General features: G+C 45.9%; 1 long non-coding RNA gene across 2 annotated transcripts in view; it reads left to right on the top strand.

The window, feature by feature from the left end:
* Positions 1-22,541, top strand: part of LOC142009371 (uncharacterized) — a 40,624-nt gene that overhangs the window by 13,333 nt on the left and 4,750 nt on the right. The window contains exons 2-3 of one of the 2 annotated variants that reach the window (XR_012644443.1): positions 17,323-17,420; positions 17,786-17,851. This is a non-coding gene — a long non-coding RNA (uncharacterized LOC142009371). The remainder of the gene's footprint in view (positions 1-17,322; positions 17,421-17,785; positions 17,852-22,541) is intronic. The other variant, XR_012644444.1, reaches the window with a different exon arrangement.

The raw sequence follows: 22,541 nt of genomic DNA, 5'->3' as shown, positions 1-22,541 counted from the left end.
ACACAATGGGGCCAATTTTTGCTTAAGACAAAAAATATATAAACAGAGCGTGGATTTGGAACAGGAGAGAGTTCTCTGAGCTTTAAGAATTCTTCAGCAGTGTGGAAGAGTTGTGTTGCTGTGCTAACAATCTTTCTTTTCCATATTCCCAATTTAATGACAGACATTACAATTAGTATTAACACAATTTGTGACCCAACACCAGCCAAGCTGATTACAATGAGAAAAAACACTGATATTTAGTAAATCAAAGGAACCAGGAGCAAACTGTATTTACGTAGACACACTAATGGTCTCTCCCCACTTCCAGCTAGCTGAAAGGAGCACAGTTCTTCAGATCCCATTTACATCTGTAAAGAGACTAATTGGAGCACTTTCAGTTTTTCCTGCAGGGGTGTAAACTATGAATGTTCTATCCACAAGCCTTTGGGGGACCTGAGCAAATGTACGAGATACTGTCTTCAAATCATGATTAGCCAAATTCCATAGCAAATTGTTTGCACAACACAACTCTTCCACACTGCTGAAGAATTCTTAAAGCTCAGAGAACTCTCTCCAGTTCCAAATCCACGCTCTGTTTATATATTTTTTGTCTTAAGCAAAAATTGGCCCCATTGTGTGGGAGCAATGCTACAAAAGAAAAATAAGATACATCCACTGAGAGAAAATGGATATTGTGGGAGTTGAGAAAATGTACATACTTTACCAATTCCATTTGCTGATGATGTCAGAGTGAAAGAATATTTAAAAAAAAATCCAACTTGGATTCAAAAGCTCTGTTCGCCAGAGTCTCTTGTTAAAAGAAGAAATGTAAACAACCTCCCTTGCCACCCCAAGACCCCATGAAATTAAATCCGGCTTTAGCTGGATAGACCCCGAGATGGAATCAGGGGTATGTCTCCAAGGAGAGAGGCGTTAATGTATTGAGGAGGGATGGGGGAGACAGGAAAATTTGATTATGGTATGTGAGATGCAGTGATTCAAGCTGCTGCTTTTCATGGAAGCTGAAGAAGGGCAGACTGACACTTTACAGATTGGGTGTAATACACAGGAAATTTGTCCTTTCTGCCAGAGTAGTCTAGTGATTGGGCTACCCCCACTAGCCACTTTGCTTGGCTGGTAAAAGCTCAGGAGAAAAGGGTTAAATAAATGTTTGTGATATGATAAGGTGGTTGTTTATTCAAGGAATGACAGATTATTGGCTCCCAAGGCTGGACTGAAAAATAGTACAAAGGAGTTGGCGCTCTCTTCCCTGATGATGTGATTTCCTCCAAAAGTTTTGTTCTTAGCAGGAGCAAGACGCTTTGAGAATTAAGAGACAATTTTGTTTCAGAATAGAACAGACAGCGCGAGAGTGGATTTCTGGCGTCTCCAGATTTTAAACTTTAAATTTTCTTTTCAAATCTTTTCTTCTGAAGTTCTTGCGAATGGCTTAGCTGTTGTGCTGGAGCAACACTTACGTGGACAGCAAGCTGACAGATTAGGATAGCTCAAGGATTCTGAACCATTGGTTTTACTTATATTCTTTCTCAAGGATTCAGGACCATAGGTTTTATTTATATTCTAGTCCAGGATTTTTACTTAACCTATCATCCTTGTGGTGAAAGTTGCTGCTGCTTCACTGCATTTGAATGTTAATTCTATTCCTAAATCAGACTTGAATGAAACTAAACTTTGCTCATGACTACCGACGGGAACCTAATTTTCAAATACCAATTGTAATCCCCCTCCCAGATGAGATTCATCTCTCAAATCAAGATTAACTCTAATGAAGTCAATATAATAATGCCTGTGAATGACAAGAGACTCAGACCCTTGCATTGGCACTTGGGCATACAAATGCCCCGATTATGCTATCCTGCACCACCATGGTGCATAGTCTTACTACAGTGATGGAAAGGGTTGTTTTTAATTCACTTTTAATAGGATGGATGAGCCTGAGAGCCAGCAGCCAATAGCACTTTGCCCCCCCATGACATTTCACACCCCTCCACTTTGTGCACCACTGTTTTAGAGCAGCCTTGGAGCTGTTCTAAATTACATTGACTTACAAAGCTCCAAAGGGCCATGATACCGACAGCAATAGGTTAAATGCAGCTTGGCATGGCTGCCAGCTCACAGCCCTTTCATACTCTCCATATACCAGGGGAAATGCAGGTAGTGTCATATGCCTCGGGATATGCTGAGCTATCCGCTCCTGGTAGCTTTTTAGTCTCTTCACACTGCTGGCCAATACAAAAGACCAGCAGCTAGCCCAGTGACTTCAGTGGTATTGCTTCTGATTTACACTGTCTAACTGGGGAGGCGTGCAGACACTGCTGTGTCAAAATCTGTAGACAGATTACACATCCCAGAAATAACTGAGAGAAGGCTCAAGCAGCAGTCCTATATTCAAGGGGAATTGACAAAGCACTTCCCATGAGTCCACTAATTCTACAGATGATCAACTGGCCTTAATCTTTTAGACCAAGAGTTATACGCTGTGTCAGTGTCACCAGCTAAGCAATTACTTCCAGTGTGGATAACAGGGATATTTCACATTATTAGTACAAATTCACATTGTCTAGTCACAATACAACAAAGAAGCCAGAGAGAATTTCTCACCAGCGAGAGATGTGCTTGACAGTTTGACTGCACAGAATGAGCTACTGTTGCCAGTACCCTGTGATGGCTCTGCTGACATCATGGTGCAGGCAGTCAACCAGAAGCTTAGCAGCGATGTTCAAGCTGCATGATGTTAGTCATACTGGTGTGTTTTATATGTTTGAAGGCGAGCATAACAGTTCTTACAAGTTATCAGGAAAATCAGGCAGCGGTTCCCATGATCCTGGATTAAATAACAGTTAAACCACACATTTGTTTTCACTGTTTAAATTTGGCATTAGAGCCTTTTCAAATCAAAACTATGTCAAACATCTTTTATGATCTCCCCCATTCCCCCCCACCCCGCAAAAAACAAATATGCTAACAATCCAGCAGTGGAGTGCCAGAAACGTTTGCTTTCCTTCCTATGGAGTGGGGTGAAGGAGAAGAAAAAAAAAAGAAAAAAACAGATTCTATGAAGAAAGAACATACAGGGTGAGCCTCTTTAACCCCTAATTGGAATGGCATGTTGAATTCTGCTCTTGTGCATGTGCGGTGTAGAGAATGAACAAATATATGTTGATTTTGAGGGGTTTATTTGCACACAAAAAATGTGGAATCATTTGTAATACTCTCTTTCTCTCTGGACCTGAGTCTCCTTTCAGGTACCCAGTGCTCTGAAAATACATGCAAAGTAGAAACAGGTCCAAACAAAGCTCTAAGGGGGACTCCGGCAGCACATGAGTAACTCCTGTACTGATGAATGGAAGTTTTTTTGTTTAATCCCAGTCCCCCTGAGATCTGGGGAAAATTCAAGCCCGGGTTTGAGCAGTAGATGAGCTGAGCTGAGGTGAAATGCTCGCCCCCTTGAAGCCTGTAAGAGATTTACCTCTGAGTTCAAAGGAGCCAGGATTTCACTCCAGCACTTACCCGAGACACTCAAGTCTGTATAGCCCTTAAATGTTATGAAGATTTGGATCCAAATAATAAGGACCGTGCCCCTAAGTGACTTGTAGTCTGGCAAGTACAGGGCAAACAAAGATCAGGCACAAGGGCGGGTGCAGATTGCACTAGAGAGCAGATTAATGTTCAAAGGCCAAGTCAAAGCAGGGAAGAGATAAGGGAAATGAAGTGATACCAAAGAGAGCTATTCAACTTAATGATAGTCTGCTGATCCACTTCCAAATAGGGAGTGCTTTAAGGGTTACTGAATGTGTATTGAACAACACAGACAGATACTCCAAGGAGGGAGGAGCACAGGTCTCCTTCTAAAGACCTGATCCAGAGAGGTGCGAAGCACACATGATGGATTTCCTGTATTCTGTTTGTGTCCTTCTTCTATATGCATCACAGTGGTATCTGAGCCCCCAGGCTTTATTGCACAGTTTCCCAAACTGGGGGACATGCCCCCCTTGGGGGTGTGAAGAAATTCCAGAGGGGGCATGAGGCAACCCAGCCCCCCATCATTCCCCCAACCTGAAGAAAGAGCTGACCTTCGCTTCCAGCTCTCATCCCCTTCCATTTTATGTGGGTAACCCAGCACAGCCACCATGAAAAGCAGGCAGCTGGTGAAGACCCAGGTGGAGCTAGCTGCCTCCTGCAAAGGTGAGTGAGTGTGTGTTGTGGGGGGGAGGAGGAGGACGAGGAGGAGGGTGAGGTTAGATGTGGGGCTGGGGGTGCCTGGTTCAGGTGAGGGGGATGGGAATAAGGCAAGAGAGGTGGGGGCTGGTGGTGCCTGGTTTTGTGGGAGGGGAGGAGCTCTGGCAGGCGGCTCACGGGGCTTGTGGGGCTCAGGCTGCTGGCTTGGAGGACTAATGGGGCTTGGGTGTCTGGCTCCGGCATGGTGGGGCTCTGGTGACTCAGGCTGGTGGCTGGCCCCTGCAACACAGGGCTCATGTGGCTTGGGTTGGCATGCGAGTGGCTGGCCCTGGCAGTGTAGGGCTAGGGTGGCTCAACCTGGCAGGCAGCGAGCTGGCCCCACCCACATGGGGTTTGGGTAGCTTGGGCTGGCGGGTGGGCAGCTGGCCCTGACAGTATGGAGCTCAGCAGGCAGCTCAGGTGGCTGGCCCATGGCTGGGGCGGGCGGTGGGGCAGCTGGCCTCAGCAGAGCAGGGCTCAGGTGGCCAGCTGGCCTCGGCCGCTCTGGCAGCACAGATCTCAGGCGAGCGGGTGGCTGGCGCGGGCAGCTCCGGTGGCTGACAGAGGGCTCAGGCAGCTGGCCAGCTGGGGCTTCACCAGGCACCCACAAAGGGCCAAGAAAAACTATTTTTGCTTATTTTTAATTTTAAATAATATTTTAATATCAAGTTGCTGTGTTTATTTTAAATTATGAATTTAATTTTTTGTTACAAGGGGGCTGGATGATGGTAAAGAAGAGATGGAGGGGCATGGGAGTTTCTCCAAAATCAAAAGTAGGGTGTGATGCCAAAAAGTTTGGGAACCACTGCTTTACCGGGAGCGGAAGAGGCTCAAGGCCTATCTCTAAATGTGGTTAAGAAAAGTATCAGAGAGGCAGTCGTGTTAGTCTGTAGCTTCAAGAACAACAAGAAGTCTCGTGGCACCTTATAGAGTAACAGATATTTTGGAGCGTGAGCTTTTGTGGTGATTAAGAAAGTGAGCACACACCCCACGGGGAAAGTTTGCACTCTTTAAATTAATAGGAGCACCTGTGTTGAGGGAGGACATGGTACACTTCCTGTGTCTCAGTAGCTCAGGGTGGCTAGTGCCGGCCACTCCATTAATCATCTTGTGTAGGAACACGCTGCGCAAAATAATCCCAAGCATGTATAGTTAAGCAAAGCTAAAGAGGCATAATATATATAGCATTTTACTATAGATACACACATGAGTTACTCGTCCCTGCTCAGACCACTGATGAAGTGGGTCTTTGCCCACGAAAGCTTATGCTCCAAAATATCTGTTAGTCTATAAGGTGCCACAAGACTTCTTGTTGTTCTCGAAGCTACAGAATAACACAGCTACCTCTCTGATACATGTAAAGTAAAGTTTTCATTAAGATCCTGTGCAACTCCACCCTGGCTTATATCTTGTTTCTTGCAATCTGCCCATGCACCCCTCTGGTTAATCAGCCTTGGTGATTGCCTTGGTGTTTCACCTTCATTTCTGCTCCCACTTTTCCAGCGTCACCCCATACATTTATTGCTGGGGCTGGGGGCCCATGCTGTGCTGTAACTGCTCATAAGGAAGGACATAAATGGTTTAACAAAGTGGAAATCATTCAGCTATGAATGACAGAGCTGCTGGGTACACTGCTTCTGTTCACCTATTCCTATAGTAGGCATCCTTCAGTCTGCATAGACTATGGATCGCGCCCTTTATAGTTTCAATTGAGGACTTCATTTACAGCGTCTATTGTGACTATGAAGACCCTCACGAGAGTGACAGTCCTTGCTGCATCTTTTGCAGATGTAGTGGGTGTCTGGCAAGTCCTTATTGTGCTGTCTGTGCGCTCGCTTCTCCTCTGCTAGCTATCTGATCTTCATCTCTCCCTTCTGAAGGCCCTTGTGTAACCCCTGCCTCCATCTGCTGCGGTCGTCTGCTAGTTCTTCCCAGTTGTCCAGCTCGATGTCTACCTCTCTGAGGTCTCTCTTGCAGACATCTTTGTAGCACAACTGGGGGCGTCCGGGAGGTCTTTTGCCAGAGGCTAGCTCATAAGAACATAAGAACATAAGAACATAAGAATGGCCATACTGGGTCAGACCAAAGGTCCATCGAGCCCAGCATCCCATCTGCCGACGGTGGCCAATGCCAGGTGCCCCAGAGAAGGAGAACAGAAGACAATGATCAAGTGATTTATCTCCTGTCATCCATCTCCTGCCCTTGTTATGAAGGCTGGGGCACCATACTTTATCCCTGGCTAATAGCCATTTATGGACCTAACCTGCAAAAATTTATCAAGCTCTTTTTTAAACCCTAATAGAGTCCTGGCCTTCACAGCCTCCTCGGGCAAGGAGTTCCACAGGTTGACTGTGCGCTGTGTGAAGAAAAATTTCCTTTTATTAGTTTTGAACCTACTACCCATCAATTTCATTTGGTGTCCCCTAGTTCTTGTATTATGGGAAAAGGTAAATAATTTTTCTATATTCACTTTCTCCACACCATTCATGATTTTATATACCTCTATCATATCGCCCCTCAATCGCCTTTTTTCCAAACTGAAAAGTCCCAGTCTCTCTAGCCTCTCCCCATATGGGACCCTTTCCAAGCCCCTAATCATCTTAGTCGCCCTTTTCTGAACCTTTTCTAATGCCAATATATCTTTTTTGAGGTGAGGAGACCACATCTGCACGCAGTACTCGAGATGTGGGCGTACCATAGTTTTATATAGGGGAAGTATGATCTCTTTTGTCTTATTATTGATCCCTTTTTTAATAATTCCTAACATCCTATTTGCCTTACTAACTGCCGCTGCACACTGCATGGATGTCTTCAGAGAACTATCCACTATAACTCCAAGATCCCTTTCCTGATCTGTCGTAGCTAAATTTGACCCCATCATGTAGTACGTGTAATTTGGGTTATTTTTTCCAACATGCATTACCTTACACTTACCCACATTAAATTTCATTTGCCATTTTGCTGCCCAATCACTCAGTTTGCTGAGATCTTTTTGTAGTTCTTCACAATCCCTTTTGCTTTTGACTGTCCTGAACAACTTGGTGTCATCTGCAAACTTTGCCACCTCACTGCTTACACCATTTTCTAGATCATTGATGAACAAGTTGAACAGGATCGGTCCCAGGACTGACCCCTGGGGAACACCACTAGTTACCCTCCTCCATTGTGAAAATTTACCATTTATTCCCACCCTTTGTTTTCTGTCTTTTAACCAATTCCCGATCCATGAAAGGACCTTTCCTCCTATCCCATGACCACCTAATTTACATAAAAGCCTTTGGTGTGGGACCGTGTCAAAGGCCTTCTGGAAATCTAGGTATATTATGTCCACTGGGTGCCCCTTGTCCGCATGTTTATTAACCCCTTCAAAGAATTCTAGTAGATTAGACAGACACGACTTCCCTCTGCAGAAACCATGCTGACTTTTGCCCAACAATTCGTGCTCTTCTATGTGCCTTGCAATTTTACTCTTTACTAGTGTTTCTACTAATTTGCCTGGTACTGATGTTAAACTTATTGGTCTATAATTGCCAGGATCTCCTCTAGAGCCTTTTTTAAATATTGGTGTTATATTGGCCGTCTTCCAGTCATTTGGTACCAAAGTGGATTTAAAGGATAGGTTACAAACCACTGTTAATAACTCCGCAATTTCACATTTGAGTTCTTTCAGAACCCTTGGGTGAATGCCGTCCGGTCCTGGAGACTTGTTACTATTTAGCTTATCAATTAATTCCAAAACCTCCTCTAATGTCACTTCAATCTGAGTGAGTTCCTCAGATTTGTCACCTAAAAAGGCTGGCTCAGATTTAGCTCGCCATACAGGATGTCTTTTGGAATTCTTCCATCATTCATCCTGTGGACGTGGCCAAGCCAGCGGAGTCAACGCTGCCTGAGGAGGGTGTGCATGGTTGGGATTCCAGCTTGCTCGAGGACGGCAGTGTTGGTCACTTTGTCCTTCCATGATATTCCAAGGATGTGCCTGAGGCAGCGCAAGTGGAAGACGTTCAGCTTCTTTTCCTGGCGGGCATACAGGGTCCAAGTCTCGCTGCCATAAAGGAGGGTGCTGAGGATGCAGGCTCTGTAGACTTGTATTTTGGTGTGAGTGTACAGCTTGTTGTTATTCCACACTTTCTTGCTGAGTCTGGACAGAGTTGTGGCCACTTTTACGATCCTCCTATTTAGCTCAGTGTCCAGTGACAGGGTGTCAGTGATGGTGGACCCGAGGTAAACGAACTCGTGGACGACCTCTAACGTATAGCTGTCAATACTGATTGATGGGGATTCAGCAACATCCTGACCGAGTACGTTTGTCTTCTTTAGGCTGATGGTAAGCCCAAAGTCTCTGCATGCTTTGGAGAACTGATCCAGCAGTTTTTGAAGCTGGTCTTCTGTGTGCGACATTACAGCAGCATTGTCTGTGAACAGCAAGTCTCTGATGAGGACTTGTCGCACCTTAGACTTAGCTTTCAGCCTTGCAAGGTTAAACAGTTTCCCATCAGATCTTGTGTGCAGCAAGATGCCGTCTGTTGAAGATCCAAAGGCATGCTTCAGGAAGAGTGCGAAGAAGATCCCGAACAATGTCGGAGCAAGCACGCATCCTTCTTTGACGCCACTCCTGATTCTGAAAGCATCCGATAATGCGCCGTCATATTGGATGGTTCCTCTCATGTCTTCGTGGAACGACTGGATCATCTTGAGTAACCGTGGAGGACAGCCTATCTTGTGGAGCAGTTTGAACAGACCATCCCTGCTGACCAAGTCAAAGGCCTTGGTCAGGTCGATGAAGGCTATGTAGAGTGGCTTTCTCTGCTCCCTGCACTTCTCCTGAAGCTGCCTTAGAGAGAAGACCATGTCAACGGTAGACCTCCCTGCACGGAATCCTCACTGTGATTTGGGGTACACCCTCTCAGCAATCTTCTGGAGTCTGCCAAGGATGACGCGAGCAAACAGTTTACCAGTGACACTTAGGAGGGAGATTCCACGGTAGTTGTTGCAGTCACTTCTGTCTCCTTTGTTCTTATACAAGGTTACAGTGTTAGCTTTGCGCATATCCTGTGGAACCTCACCCTCTTTCCAGCACAGGCACAGTAGCTCATGTCAGGGTTCCAGGAGTGTATCCGCGGCACATTTGATTACCTCTAGTGGTATACCATCCTGACCAGGGGTCTGTCCTGCTGCAATGCTGTCGATGGCTCTCTTCAGTTCATCCACAGTCGGTTCTTGATCCAGTTCGTCCATTACTGGTATGAGCTCGACGACATCGAGGGCTGCATCAACCACAACATTCTCGAGTGAGTACAGCTCGGAGTAGTGCTCAACCCAGCACTCCATCTGTTTGGCTTTGTCAGCAATAACTTCACCAGATTTGGATTTCAGAGGTGCCATCTTGTTCTGGGTGGGTCCTAATGCCTTCCTCATACCCTTGTACATTCCTCTGAGATTACCAAAGTCAGCACAGGTCTGGATGCTGCTGCATAGCTGGAGCCAGTGGTTGTTGGCACAGCACCTGGCTGTCTGCTGTACTGTTCTTCTGGCCTCTCTAAGTGCTTGCTGGGTACTCTGGCTCGGTGAGCGTTTGTACTCCAGGAGTGCAGCGCGCTTCTTTTCAATGACTGTAATCATCTCATCGGAGTTAGCTTCGAACCAGTCGTTCGCATTTCTAGCTCTTCTTCCAAACACCAACAAGGCCATGTTGTAAACTGTATCCCTCAGATGTTGCCATTTGGATGTCGCATCGGCACCCCCAGGACCGCTGTGCAGGTTTTCCTGGAGGGTCTCTCTGAACTTTTCAGCTTTTCCTGCCAGATGAGCCTTCAAGGGCTGATTAGACTGGAGGCAAGGCTTTGAGCCAGGCCTGACCAGCTAGCAGCTCTCTCTATAAGAAGGGAGCTCCCAGCGAACAAGGGGTGAGCAGCAAACAGGGGGCAGCAACTAACAGGGAAGGGAGTTTGCCTCTGGGAGTTCGCCGAGGGAGGAGCCCCGTGTGTGTTGTCCTTTTCAGGTATGGTGTTCCACCTGTGCCCTGCAAGGCAGCACTACCAGGAAAAGCAGTCTCTGAAGAGAAGAGCCTGAAGAGCGATGGGGGAAGGTGGACCTGGGGGCACTGAGAGCAGCTGGGGGGAGAGGGGACAGTGCAGTGAGGAGGGCGGACATGGGAGCAGATGGGGGTAGTGGGTTGGGGAGGGTCCTATGGTGATGGTAGCTGGGGGGAGGGGCGGTGAAAGGTGGGGAGGAGGGTCCTAGGGATATGAGGTCATTGCTCCACAGGGAGCTATGGTGACTCATGGTAACAGGGAGGTATGAAGTAGTGAGATCCTTAACCACATTCTCCACACCCCACTGCCTTGTGGGTTATCCTGGGAAGGAGAAAGGCTAAGGGAGTAAACCCTGACAGAAAATCCGGAGTGGAGTCCACAGGCGGTTTGGTGTCAACTTCTGGCACTGTCCCGGCAACTCCTGCAGCTGAGCTGGTACCAGACGTGGAGGTTATCCTCTCCTTTGGACTATATCAGTAAAGCCAAGAGGGGGACACTGGTGTCTGGGTAGCCCAGAGTCTCCATAATAAGTGCCCAGGCTTGCACCCAGAGAGGTACTCCGGCATCGCTGAACAGCGTTGCATCAACACGGGAGGCAACAGATACCGGTTATAAGCTCTTGCTCGATTGGCGTAGAGAACGAGCGCCAGGGGTTGCCCTTCGACGGTGGAAGAGATCCTCGCAGCTCACTGGACAGTCACCACCCGCCTCAAGCTGGGCAGCCCCCAGCCAATAAGGTACTGTCCCGCCACAGTTCACCTGCCTCCCTGGGTGTGTGAGGCTTAAGGTTCCTGAACCTGACAAGTGACTGAAATTTGCGCACCAGGCAAACCAATAAGAAAATCAACAAGAAATGAGAAACATCAACAATTTAAGGCTGCTTGCTGGAAAGTGCGGACCATGCTGACCGGCTTGTCTGAAGATCTTCAGGCCATCAGTGACACCCGAAAGACCGCTGTCCTCAACGAGGAACTGAAGAGGCTCAGAGTTGTTATCTCTGCACTGCAAGAGACGCGACTCACAGATTCGGGATCTCTAAAGGAAAAGGACTACACCTTTTTCTGGCAGGGTAAAGCCCAAGAAGAACCCAGAGAGCATGGTGTTGGCTTTGCTGTCAGAAACACCCTTCTACAAATGGTTGATTTAGTCATGGGTGGATCAGAAAGACTTCTTCGGATCACGCTTCAAACTTGTGCCGGTCCTGCCCATCTGATCAGCGCTTATGCTCCAACCCTGTATACCACACCAGAAGTAAAAGACAAGTTCTATGACGTGCTTAGTGCTACTGTAGCGCAAATACCTGCTCGTGAACAACTGTACATCTTGGGTGACTTCAATGCAAGAGTTGGAGCTGATTGGGCCTCATGGCCTTCCTGCTTAGGACACTTTGGTGTGGGAACAATGAATGACAATGGACAGCATCTCCTTGAACTGTGCACGTACCACAATCTGTGCATCACAAACACATTCTTCCAAACGAAGCCACAACACAGAGTGTCGTGGAGACACCCACACTTGAAGCACTGGCATCAACTAGATGTGGTCATCGCTAGGCATAATAACCTCAGAAACGTCCTTCTGACATGCAGCTATCATAGTGCTGACTGTGATACAGATCACTCGCTATTTTGCTCCAAGCTCAAGCTGAGACCCAAGAAGCTGTACTGCTCTAAACCTGCTGGAAGGCCCCGCATTGACGCCAGAAAGACAAACCTATTCCTATACTCCTTTCTCTAGTGCCATTTATTCCACGCTGTGTCCAGGGATGAGGATGTTAATCTACTGAACAGCACATGATTCTCTTTTTGCACAGACCCTGTCCCACACTGTAAAAGTTCAGAGTGAAAATAATTTGTCATGAAAAAGGGGAAAGAAAAGGTCATCAAAGTAACTAAATATTCTTGTTTAATTTCAGTTCTTGTTGCAATAACCAGGCCGACAAATTGAAAGTTAAATAGTCCCATGCAGTGCTTAACCCAATGGAAGAGCTGACATGTTTGTTGCTACTGAGTTATTTCTCTTCATAGACATGAAACTGGGCTTCAACCAACTCTGGTTAACGGCAAGTCAGCGTAAAGGTCTTGTAGGATATAATATTTCTTCTCTAAGAAATTATGCTGAACCACAAGATAACGAGGTTAAACTTGCTGGCTGTACCTTAATGAGCTCTTCAATCAGTCTGGAGGACATTTGATTGTGGTTTAACATTAGCCTTGTCAATGGGGCAGCATCCATCATTTGAAGAGGATGTAAAACCTAGGACCAGCTTGACCTGCTTATGCAGGGCATTTTTCACAAAACTAGGACTGTTAGCTCTAGTTCCCTGGCCATATTGTTGCTTGGATAATGAGTAAACGCTGCCTACCTCTATTCCCCTCTCACTTTACTTGGATGCAGTATTACTTTTTCTTATGGTGTTAGCAGTGTTATAGTGGCTGCCACTTCCAGTCCCAAGGTGGGAACATTCCTCATTAAGTAATCTCATGCTGGAGGCAGTTATAATTTGGCTGCAGATGCCGCTCTACAATGGTAAGGAAGCTGCCTGGCGTCATCTGGAATTGGGAAGTAATAGAGAGTAACACACTGAGGAAGTATTTTGGAAAACGCAGCAAGCTTTGCTGTTCACAACATTGCCCACGTCTTTGATAGGCATAATGTATCCTCCCATTGACTCTGGAGTGATGCCTATTCTCCGTCTTCCCAGCATGCCTGTATCTCATAAGCGCTACCATTTTGCCCTATTAATCTCATGCTGGCTATACAAAGGTGTAGCTCCTTTGAGATCAGTGGAGTAAATAAACAATTGCACTGTTGGCATCCTGCCTAGATGCACAAGGTGGGCAAGGAATTGTAGCATTGTTGGGGTGGAAGAGACCTTGAGAGGCCATATAAACAAGTTTACTATGATGAGGCAAGATCATCCACGACAGTGTTTGTGTATGCATTCAGTAATGGGAGTCCACAGTCTCCCTTGGAAGAGTATTCCAGAGCTTAGCTATCTGTATATGTCAAACATTTTTCCTAATATCTAACCTAACTCTCCCTTGCTGCAGATTGTCAATTGCTTCTTATCCGACCTTCAGTGTACATGGAGAACAGTTGATCACAGCTCTCCCAGTGTCCTTTCCCTCTTTAGGGCAGATGCATGGGACAGCTGTTTTTCTCCCAGCAGAACATGCAGCATCACATGAGAAGCAATGTTGCCCTAGAAACCCAGTCCAGATTTTTTGATTTTCCTTAATCTTTATGCTGCATTAACATTCATATCCTTAGTCTCCTCTAGCATAAACCGATGTTCCCACTAATCTTTTCCACATGTGTGAATTTTTTTCCACCAACATGTGGAATAATTTTTCTTATGTGCACCAAGGCATGTTTATTTGCACCACCAATGGAAACAGAAATCCCTAACTGTGGCACTCTGCTAATCAGCTGGGCGGCATTTGAATATCTCCTGAGTGGCTGCACAAGCATCGAGTTTACAGGAAACACTGCTGAAACTCATGACTAAAATCAGCAAACTTACAGAGGTGTAAATGAAAGGATGATCAGGCCAAGGGTAATTCTGTAAAGCATATAGGTGCCCCGGAAAGAAGAATAATTTCCAGTTTCAAGGGGTTTCAGGAAGGGTCAAATTGGCATCCTCCAAACTTTTGTCTCAAGCTAACTGATAGTTATTAGAAAGAATTGTGCCACATGCATTTGTGGTAATTAACCCAGCCTACCAATTAATCTTCAAATGTAAAGAGTTTTTGTCAAACACAAGATAGTCAAGCAAACAGATTATTCAGATGCATAAAAGCACATTCTTAATGTCATATGTGCTAGACAGGACTGTAGTCTTATTTTTCGTTCAGGAGGAAACACTGAGGTCAGCATAGTCATTCAGAGGTCAAAGATTAAATGGCAAGCTGAGTAAAATGTAAACAGAACTTCAGAGAGATGGAACAGTGGAAGCATCCCTGTACTATTTTTTTAATGTTATGTGTTCATAGGAAACACTTTATTGATCAATATTTTTCCTGAGATGATAGAAGCCACATAATAATTAGAGTATCGGAGGGGTAGCCGTGTTAGTCTGGATCTCTAACAGCAGCAAAGGGTCCTGTGGCACCTTATAGACTAACAGAAAAGTTTTGAGCATGAGCTTTCGTGCACATATATATATATATATATGCATATGTGCATACATATATATATATATATATATATATATATACCTGGCCCTGCAGATTTCCAAGACCAGCATCTGATGAAGTGAGTCTGTGCTCACGAAAGCTCATGTTCAAAACTTTTCTGTTAGTCTATAAGGTGCCACAGGACCCTTCGTTGCTATAATAATTAGAGATGTGCAGATAGTGAGTTCTTTTAAATTATTGTTACAGGTAAATATGTTACTCTAATTAATATACTGTGCCATTTATATGACAACAACAATTAGAGGCAAATGAACCACAGAACAGATTTTTAGTTGGAAAAAATACAGTTATGTAGAACTAAATCCTGTCTCCTCCATCAAGCTCAGTTATCTAGGTTTGAAACAGGGGCTTCTACGGATCCTGGAGGGGAAAGGGAATCCTACTGCTTTAAATCACTCCATGAATACTAGTGCAGCCACTACCCCCTTCCATCAGACTACAGCTGGTAGATCGACAGACAAACAAGTCCATTGGTGCAACTTCAGTCTTTCCCTTGCCTCGTTCTGCCCCAGCGGCATGGGAACACACACAGGGCTAGCTAGCACTCACCATGTGCCATGAAGCCAATTCTCCGACTCCTCTGCTACCTGGGGCCCTTTGTAGGTGCAGAGGTAGGTCAGGCTTTGCACTCTTAGTAACCATCCAACTCACTCAAACCATATAACCTCTTCCTTCAGACACATACTCCTTTCCCTGAGCTAGTTACACGTACCTCAGCCAGAACACTTATGACCCAAACACACAGAGCTGCTCTACCCATCCCCACTCAGCCTCATGCTTTTTCCTCAGACCCTGCTCAGACACACCTTTGCTTTCCCACAAAGTCCCTTTCCCAGGAAACCTCTTCTCAGCCTCTCCCCTTCAAACAAATGCCTATTCAGCTGCCCCTCCATAGACTCATAGAATCCTGGGGCTGGGAGAGACCTCAGGAGGTCATTGAGTCCAGCTCCCTGCCCAACAACCCCCAGCTAAATCATCCCAGCTAGGATTTTGTCAAGCCAGGACTTAAGAACACTCTAGGATGGAGATTCCACCACCACTTTCAGTAACGCTTTCCGGTGTCACCCAGACACCCCAGTCTTTTCCCTAGCTCCTAGGTAAAGAATCAAATCTCAAAGGTTCAAGAACTCTCTGTAGAATATCCAAATCCCACTGCGTTTTCAGAGATATTGTCCCTTTTGCCACTGCAGCTGTCTAACCCACACCCTTCCTCTCCTATATCTCCTCTCCGGTGGGACTTCCGCTTTCTGCCATAACGATCATGATTGAAATTAAAAACTCAGTCATGTGTACTGTACTGTACTTGTGCTAACACACAATGCCTTGAGGCGGAAAATCTTTCTTTTGACGCTACTTGATCTTTGCCACCACTGTTTCAAGAAAACACACCTCAGGGAAAGGGGAGAGGAATGACCTTTCTGAACTGCTTCCTCTGATTGTTCCTCTACCTCTGAGGCCAACTAGCACATGCTTTTACTGTGTGTGTGGTTTAGAGACTAGCTGTGGCAGAAACACTTAAACTATGATATCTATCTTCAGAATTCAAGGTATGTTCTCTAACTGTTCCATATCATCAGAAAATCCACAGACAGATATATGATATTCTAACCCTATTTCTCAAAGCTCCTGTTAGCTGGACAAGAACACTGGATCAGCTTTCTAAGCAGCTAACATTTGGATTTGGATCAGCATTAAAATGGGCATACATGCATAGAGGACCAAACTGCAGTCCTAGCCCTGATCTTAGAGGAGGTCAAATTCAGATCTGATTCCATATCTGAATCTGGTGGCTGCACTGACCTCAGCTACAAAAGACCACAAAACTAGATCATCAATAGCCTTTTTACCCTCTAGGGCTACGTCTACACATGAACCCTACATCGAAGTAGCCTATTTCGATGAATAACGTCTACACGTCCTCCAGGGCTGGCAACGTCGATGTTCAACATCGATGTTGCGCAGCACCACACCGAAATAGGCGCTGCGAGGGAACGTCTACACGCCAAAGTAGCACACATCGAAATAAGGGTGCCAGGCACAGCTGCAGACAAGGTCACAGGGCGGACTCAACAGCAAGCCGCTCCCTTAAAGGGCCCCTCGCAGACACAGTTGCACTAAACAACACAAGATCCACAGAGCCGACAACTAGTTGCAGACCCTGTGCATGCAGCATGGATCCCCAGCTGCCGCAGCAGCAGCCAGAAGCCCTGGGCTAAGGGCTGCTGCACACGGTGACCATAGAGCCCCGTAGGGGCTGGAGAGAGAGTGTCTCTCAAACCCTCAGCTGATGGCCGCCATGGCGGACCCCGCTATTTCGAAGTTGTGGGACGCGCAACGACTACACGGTCCCTACTTCAACGTTGAACGTCGAAGTAGGGCGCTATTCCCATCCCCTCATGGGGTTAGCGGCTTCGATGTCTCGCCTCCTAACGTCAATGTTAACATCGAAATAGCGCCCAACACATGTAGCCGTGACGGGCGCTATTTCAAAGTTAGTGCCGCTACTTCAAAGTAGCGTGCACGTGTAGACACGGCTTAGGATTCTAATTCTGATTCTATACTTATGCTAGTGTAAACCATGATTTACACCCCCCTGAAATCAGTGGAATTATACCTCTGTAAAGCTGGTGTAAATAGGATCAGAAGTAGGCCCTGGGTCTGATCCAGATTTTCCCATAGGCCTCTTTACATTTCTCTGTGTAAAGGGGCTTTAAATTGGGAATAGATAATGTATAAACCCACTTTGAGGCCACTTGATACTGTCAGAGTGGTGTAGAGGGACATGAGTGTTACTGAGAATCAGCCTTCCAAATATTTTTGTGATGAGGTGTAAGTTATATGTTTGCATAAATTAAACTTTTTTCCAGTTTGACTCCTGAAGCTGAATGGAGCTGTGATTATGACAAGGGCATCTTTGCTTTTTGTATCACTCACAGCCACATTTGAAGAACATTCCACAATTAAAGTAAGTTCATAATTCACCAGATTATGTTAAATTATACAAAAGTGGTAAATAAATCCTGCATGTAGTAAACACATGTATAATAGATTGAAAGATGCAAACTTAAACCAATGTGCACTTCATACAGAATCTTTCTGTACTCTGTGTACAATAATATGAAGCAAATAGTGACATCAGTAAACATTTCTACATACTTCCCCTTTCTCAGCCTGAGGTGAAAGCTAAAGTTGCAGCTTTATTCTATGCAGTTGTTCATGTGATGTGTACTCATTCTTTGTTTACATCACCCAAAGTTTTTAGCTACTTTATCAACTAAGCTACCTCTCTGTTTTCCATCGGCTGACAAAAATCCTTGACTTTTTTCACAGCTTTTGTACTGCTATGATCAGGGCGACGTGATCAGCAACTGCTGAGGACTGAGCGAGAGGTTTAAAGTAGGTAAAATGCATTGGGAAAGTTTCTGTCTCCAGAAGAGGTATAATTTCTGATGTTGGTTGCTTAAAATCAGACCCCAGAGCCTAGAGCAAATGATAAGCATCAGGTTTATAACACCTTCTAGACAGAAGGATCCTAAAGTACTTTATGAACTATAGACCCGCAAGAATCTCCTCTCACACCAAGATCATTCTAACTCAGTCCTTGCCACATTGCTGAAAAACCCAAGACTATGACTTATCACTAATAGCTGATTTATCATTTATAATCACGGTAAAGTAACAGAGAGAAAGTCAGGCTAGTCTATATACTATCAAAACAAAAAAGCAGAGAAGTAGCACTTTACTGTGTTTACTTTAAAGTGCTACTTTACTGCTTTTTTGTTTTGAATCATGGTAAAGAGTTAAGTGTTATTTGGAAGGGACGGTAAAGGTTTTATTTTCCCTTATAAAAAACAGTCTAGAGCTTTCCATCCTTAGGTTACCAGTTCACATGCAGTGTTCATTGGTAATGATGGTAACGAATTTCTATTCTGTACAGTGATCGACTCTGCTAATTTGAAACAAGGAACTCAATCTAGAGAACACGATTTAAGTGCAGTGAAGATGTGCTCAATGGGAAAAGAACTGGGAGCTATTTCCTAGCAGACAGAATCCTTGATGGCAAAATTACTAGAGAGTCCCAGGATGGGGCCCCGATGGAAACAGCATGAGAGAAGCTAACTAGCGTTCTCTATGCTTTGGAAAGACATCCTCAATGGATAAAGAGAGAGCTTCATATTTCACTGCTGGGACTTCACTTATACCAGAAACAACGAGCTGTGGGTGTGTGCAAAGCTCTTGCACTTCAGGAAGTGAACTGATGGCAATATCGGTGGCCAAAGTCTGCTCCTAGTTGCGCTATTTCAGCTTCACCCCACTTACAACCCCATTGAATTTAGTGGTGTTCGGACTGGTGTAACTAAGGCTAAGTCTATGCTGAAACATGGCAGCCCTTTAAAATGAAAATATGGCCACCTAAATGAAGAGCGTGGCTCCCAGTATGGTAGCCCATTGACACTGGCACCTCACAGAACTAACTTGTGCTTGAAGGTGATGTTTTGTTCACACACCTGATCCAGAAAGTTGCAATGCACAAAAGTGACAGCATGGATGTGGCCTAAGAGAAGATTTGGTAAACAGCCCAGCTCCTCAGTGGTAGGAATCACCCTACTGTTGTTAGCCTATTTGCCTCAGATCTCTGAATGGGCCCCTTGATGATTGAGCTCACAACCTGGGGTTTAGCAGGCCACTGCTCAAACCACCTAGCTGGCCTGCCTGTTGCTGACAGCTGTGGAGCTTCACCTGAGTATCCAGTGTCTAAGTAGATCTTTCTGTCTGTACATTTCACATAAAACAGCCCTTAACAATATTTTCTTGCTATGGTCACTCACAATACAGTTTACAACTGTTGTCCCATAGAATGTTGTAATCACAAGTGCCCGTTTCCTGGGAGCTCTGGGCTGGAGCACCCACAGGGAATAATTAATGGGTGTGCAGCTCACTCTGCCTCTCCCTCACACCTCTCTCCCACTTCTGACCCTGCTGAACCAACTCTCCCCTGCCCTCCCAGCACAGCTGGAGCACTGCAAACGGGTGGTTCAAAACATTGAGGAAGCTCTGGGAGAGAGGGGAAGACTCACAAATGGGGTATGCTCAGGAAAGTCAGACAGGAAGATTCAGGGCTGCGGCCAGGACTTGGGAGTGTGGTGGGGCAAAGCAGAGACAGGTCTTGGGGAATGAGGTGGAATGGTGTGAGGCAAAGATGGGGTTGAGCATCCCCCAGCTGGAGGGGAAGTTGGTGCCTGTGGCTGTCATGCTTTTGAAATACGGATTTCAAAAATACTTTGAAATTCAATTATCATTTTAAATCAATGCCGTTTCATCTACCCTCCCCCAGTGTTCCAAATGTGGTTTTTTTCATTCCCCATTAACATGTTCCTATTTCCTTTTCTTCTCTAAAATGTAAGAATGCTTATTATTTGTGATGGATATTTTTTACACCTTGCCAAAATCTGTCCGAAACAGACCAGTAGAAGCTTTGCAAACATCCAGACGTGTTTATGGCTGTACATATAATGGGGTGTAGGGCCACTGCTAAGCAGGGAAGGAAGGAGCATGATTCATTCTGATAACAATACAGTCTCATGCATTTTTTTTCAATATGCCTAAAATAAGTCACTGTCAGACTTGTGTAAATCTTTCCACTGCCTCTTAAAGTACCACTGGATACTTGTGAAGCACATTTTTGGGTTTTTATAAGTAAAAAAAAGCCTACTTCAGTCTCTACCAAATAACACTTAACTCCTTGACACAAGGTCAGCTGGAAGTTTGCTTTCACCCCACCTCCCCCACAATCTGTGAGCAGTTCCCTGAGAGACACAGAACTGGGGCTTGTCTGCTGGCATGTTTTACACAGCTGATCCATTAGAATCCTGTGCTTCCTAGCCTCCCTGGCACCGCTTTGATCAGCGACATAGTTTAAAAAAAAAAAAGGCTCTTCTCTGATCAGGCATCCCTCCCCTTCACTAAATCATCCCAGGCACTTTAAAGCCATAGAAATCAGAGTATGGGACCCCTCAAGCTCTGTGAGATTTCTTGACAGCTCTACAGTAAAACATCCAGACACAAGACACTAACACCTTTTGCTCAATTGTCTCTCTTCTTTGCGTTGTCATTAACCTCTTCACTGCTGGTCTACATTGTGGTGGAACATGGTGAAGTCTTGAGCATTCCCAAGGTGATGCACCTAGGCCGTGTCTACACGTGCCCCAAACTTCGAAATGGCCACGCAAATGGCCATTTCGAAGTTTACTAATGAAGCGCTGAAATGCATATTCAGCGCTTCATTAGCATGCGGGCGGCAGCGGCGCTTCGAAATTGATGCGGATTGCAGCCGCACGGCTCGTCCAGACGGGGCTCCTTTTCGAAAGGACCCCGCCTACTTCGAAGTCCCCTTATTCCCATCAGCTCATGGGAATAAGGGGACTTCGAAGTAGGCAGGGTCCTTTTGAAAAGGAGCCTCATTGGGACGAGACGCGCGGTGGCAAGGAGCGTCAATTTTGAAGCGCCGCGGCCGCCCGCATGCTAATGAAGCGCTGAATATGCATTTCAGCGCTTCATTAGTAAACTTCGAAATGGCCATTTGCGTGGCCATTTCAAAGTTTGAGGCACGTGTAGACACGGCCCTAGTGTGTCAGAAAAAAAAAAATCAGAGCAACCCAGAGACAGCAGAACATCTATGCTTTCTTGGACACATCCAAGGAATGTTGACTGCCAGGGGATTCTAATTCCACCTCCCGTTAGGAAATGGAACATTCTTCTGCTTGTGTTTTCCTGAGGATGGGTTCTTTTTCCAAGTAGCAGTCATAAAAACCCCTCGACTATGGCAATTCTGTGCTGGGCCTTGCTCTTTTAGAGGAAAGAGAGAAGAGAAAGGAAGAGGAGAGGTGAATGGAGTGTGGTAGAGTGAGGAGGACCATTGTGGCATAGAAATGATGCACACATGTGGTTGTCTTATCCCAGTTGGCCACATTCACTGTCTGTGTGAATGAAACCAGTGCAGACCAAAGCCTGCAGTCAAGACGTGGGTGACAAAAACGGTGCTCTGCAAGTGGCAAGCTGGCGATGCATCTGTTCTTCATGCCAATAGTGATAGCCAGGGCAGGGGCAAACGGGGGGGGGACACAAGTGAAGTTCACTCTGTTGACAGGCTGGTCAGCAGGAAGGGAGATGGAGCACTCAAAAGATGCCACTCCAACAGCTGATATCAATCTAGTATGGAGACAGCTGTAAATAATGGATGGTGACCATGCAGCTCCAGCTGAGGAGATGGCTGTGTAAGGGAGGTCAGTTTCTTCGAATAACGTGAATAGAGAATGTCCCTCTGAGGGACATGGTCTAAGAACCAGGACAAAGCACATAAACACAGGACACAAATTAGATCCCCAGGTCACAGGGCACAGGTCTTGGTGACCCACATCAGGTGATGGCAGCAATACCCAGGGATCAAGACACATTGTTTGAATGTAACTTCCCACAGGGGAAAGAAGACAGAGGCATACAGTAGACAGTTGTATGGCAATGAGCTCATTGCCAACACCGTTCAGTTGGGTCCAGGATAGGTGCCTTGGTATAAGAAACTGACCCCAATGGAGGACATGACTGATGCCCATATAAATCAGAATTAACTACACTGAATCATACTGGTGTGAGATCAGAATCAGGGCCAGTGCAGTCTGGCCTTTGTAAAAAGATCAGAATCTGGGCCTTTCAGCCACATGCACCCCTGCTGAGCCCCTTGGCAAGACTCTGTGCTCCCAGGAGGGCATGGCCTCTGGAGGAAGGAGGGGGGTTGAGAACAGCCTGACCTCAGCCGTGCCTGGAACACATCTCACTGGGGTGCCTCTCCCCTCAAAGCCACCCAGAGTACATCATGTACTGCTCTGTTGGTGGTTTAAAGGGCCTGGCGGGGGGTCCAGCTGCCACTGTTCCCACAGTAGCAGCAGTGGCCAGGAGAACTGAACCCTTTTGAAGCACTGGACCCTGGGGCAACTGCTCCCTTTGTCCAGCCATGGGCCTGCTCCTCATGAATGAAAGAAAAAGGTACTATCAAGATGTAAATTAAGCCATGATGAGCATGTCCCCCTTG

This window comes from Carettochelys insculpta, chromosome 2 (assembly GCF_033958435.1).
Source record: "Carettochelys insculpta isolate YL-2023 chromosome 2, ASM3395843v1, whole genome shotgun sequence".
Taxonomy (NCBI): domain Eukaryota; kingdom Metazoa; phylum Chordata; order Testudines; family Carettochelyidae; genus Carettochelys; species Carettochelys insculpta.
This window is presented reverse-complemented; position numbering and strand designations above follow the sequence as displayed.